Genomic DNA, 3,417 nt, shown 5'->3' with positions numbered 1-3,417 from the left:
CTCGCTCTGTCACCCAGGCTGGAGTGCAGTGGTGCGATCTCGGCTCACTGCAACCTCTGCCTTACTCCTGCCTCAGCCTCCCGAGTAGCTGAGACTACAGGCATGCACCACCATGCCCGGCTGATTTTTATATTTTTAGTAGAGATAGGGTTTCACCATGTTGGCCAGTCTGGCCTCGAACTCCAGAGCTCAGGTGATCCGCCTGCCTTGACCTCCCAAAGTGCTGGGAATACAGGTGTGAGCCCGTGCCCGGCCCACAGCAGGATTCTTGGTAGGCCACCAGTGAATCCCTTGCCACTGAATCTGGCATTCATTTCACAGCCTTGTCTCAGTTCTCACTCAGCATGGGCCTCTTGCCTGTCCTGCCACCCAGGCTACTAATGTTCTGGCTCATTCTCTGCTGACAGTTAGCTGTGGCTGTCCTCAGCCGCAGTCCTGGGTCTCCCCAAGCAGTCATCAGCAGCACCTTGACTGATTTCCAGGGAACACTTCAGCCGCCCCTTGCCTCTGAGCTCCAGCCCCAAGGCACTGCCTTCTCTCTACATTTGTAGATCTCTATGCAGCATTGTCCACATCCTCGTCCCAGCTTACTGTTGTCTCACCACCTCCAGGTTGTGAGGTGCCCATAAACTCTGCTGTTACCATTGCCACTTGCCTGTCTTCTCTCAGCAGCTGTCCCTTTCAGTCTGCCCTCCACTAGTGGCCGTGAAGGGGGCTGTGACCATGGTCCAGGTGAGAAAGGAAGGCCTGAACTAAGATGGGAGAAGTGGATGGCCAGAATGGAAAGATGCTTAGAGGGCTGGTGTTGGGAAGTAGTGACTGGATACAGGGGAGGGAGGGGAGATACCAAGAGGGCATCTGGGCTCATTTGCGGACTACCTGATTTTGAGACTCCAGATAAGCACTGGGTATTTGGATTGGAGATACAGAGCTGAGAATGATCTGCATGTAGGTGGGCAAAGCAAGGGGTTTTCATGAGTTCTAAGGTAGGGTGAGAAAAATAATGGCGAGTTGAGCAGTGAAGGAAGAAGCTGCAAAGAAAACGACTGCTCAGGGAGAGGCCGGCCAGGGGCCTGTGGCTTAGGGGACTGAGGGAAGAGGAGCTCTCTGGGCATCTGAATTGAGGTTGCCCACATTTGTTTGCAAGATCGTGGCTGGCCTTGATGGAAGCCAGGAAGCCACAGGGCAGAAGCTGACTTGGAGAGGTCCTAGTGAGGGGTGGTGAGAGCAGCAACAGCCACAGGAAGGCTTCAGATGAAGAGAGTTTTTTTCTCCTGACACTAGTTATTTCCAGGCCTGGGCTATAGCTAGGAGCTTGGGGTGGGGGCAGTTCTTCATGGTGGTGTGGCCTGTGGAGGAAACAGACTCAGTTATGCTACTTCGGCCAGGTGCGATGGCTCATGCCTGTAATCCCAGCACTTTGGGAGGCCAAGGCGGGTGGATCACCTGAGGTCAGGAATTCAAGACCAGCCTGGACAACATGGTGAAACCCCATCTCAACTAAAAATACAAAAATTAGCCGGGAATGGTGGTATGTGCCTGTAATCCCAGGTACTCAAGAGGCTGAGGCAGAGAATTGCTCGAACCCGGGAGGTGGAGATTGCTCCACTGCAGTCCAGCCCGGGTGACAGCAAGACTCTCAAAAAAAAAAAAAAAAATTTCAGGTCACCCTGGTGCTGGTGTTCACGTGGAAGACGGCTTATCTGTAGCTGTTTGTAGAGCTCAGGGAGGCCAGGGGGCTTCAGCCTCCACTGTACTCTGCATTCCAGGATTCTCTCTTCTCTGGCTGTGGTGGCCTGGCACTCTCTTCACCACTGACCCCACCCCCGCTTGCACACCATGCCATAGGTGGGGACAGGAGCTTCCATCACAATCACTCAGTACTAGTTACCAGCTCTGATAGAATCACTCACCTTGAGTTTCCAAGTCTTGCTGAAGGTGCTTAAGTGGCACATGGATGTTCCCCCTGTTCAAAGGCATACGCACAACACAAGTATTTTTCAGAATTTGTTTTTATTTACACGTTTGAGTCAATTACATGCATGTTTTATTTTTTAAAGAGTGATTAGCAAAATGCATTAAAATTTTAAAATAGCAATTAAATATACAAAATATAGCTTACAAAAAACTGCGAATGTTTAAAATATTCTGCTGCAGAATTTTAGTGTACAAACACGTCTATGAAACCTGAGGCTCAGCATTTCATAAACCTTTTTTTGAGAGAGTTACACAATACCTAGTGAGGAAACCCGAGGGCCAAACTACAAGACGAAAGTGCCTCCTTTCCTGGCAATGATGTCAAAAGACCAAGAGGTGACAGTTACCAGCAACACTCTAGGAAGACCAGCTGTCACCAGAAGCGACTTCCTAACACTTGCCACACCTGCTCCCCCGACTCCCCTGCCCTAGTGGGGGCCTGGGAGGGAAGGGCAGATGGAGAGGAACGATGTGCAGTGGGCCTGAGACGCAGAGCCACCAGGCTTGGGGCTGACACAGGGAGCTGAGAAGAGCTCCCTCAAAGCACAAACAGGTCCGCTGACACTGGTGGGACCCTTACAGTCACAGAAGTAGGGACTGGATGGTAAGCCAAAGGTGCTGACGCTTGGTCAAAAAGTGGAGTACATCTTTGCATCTTGTAACAAATTTGGGCTCTATAGCTGAATTGGCAAAGTAAGGTTTACTGAGCAAGCCCCTCCTATTCTGATATCCCCACTCAAATGGAAGCACATTCCACAGCACATGGGGATCCCTTACTAATCTTTACCAAAGAACCATGACCCAGCATTTTCCAGTTATCAACTGGGTATTTAGGCATGAATCTGGACACGTCCCTCTCAAGAAATCTGTAACAGCTACAGGAAAAGACACCAGGGTCAGAGATTCTACAAGTGCCAGAAGGGTGGAGGTGGTAAGAATTTTTTCACAAGTTTTGGGTTAGGGCACCAGTTGCAGTTTTAATCCAGAGAGGATCTGAGCTGCTGCTGTAGGGGGCAGGTACACCAGGGAGGTGGCTGTGGACAGAGAGGCACTGGGCAGCTGCTGGGAAGCGAGGCACAAGTCTGTGCCTCTACCACCAGGGCTGCCTGGAGGAAGCAGCTCTTTTCATCAGCGGGGACAAAAATGAACTTAAAGAATTACTGGCCGGGCGCGGCGGCTCACACCTGTAACCCCAGCACTTTGGGAGGCCAAGACGGGCAGATCACGAGGTCAGGAGATCAAAACCATCCTGGCTAACACAGTGAAACCCCGTCTCTACTAAAAAGGTCGGACGTGTTGGCGGGCGCCTGTAGTCCCAGCTACTCGGGAGGCTGAGGCAGGAGAATGGCGTGAACCCGGGAGGCAGAGCTTGGAGTGAGCTGAGATCGTGCCACTGCACTCCAGCCTGGGCGACAGAGCGAGACTCCGGCTCAAAAAAAA

Source organism: Rhinopithecus bieti, unplaced genomic scaffold (genome assembly GCF_001698545.2).
Source record: "Rhinopithecus bieti isolate Rb0 unplaced genomic scaffold, ASM169854v2 scaffold_65, whole genome shotgun sequence".
NCBI lineage: Eukaryota > Metazoa > Chordata > Mammalia > Primates > Cercopithecidae > Rhinopithecus > Rhinopithecus bieti.
The sequence above is the reverse complement of the archived record's forward strand: the minus strand, read 5'-3'. Positions refer to the sequence as shown.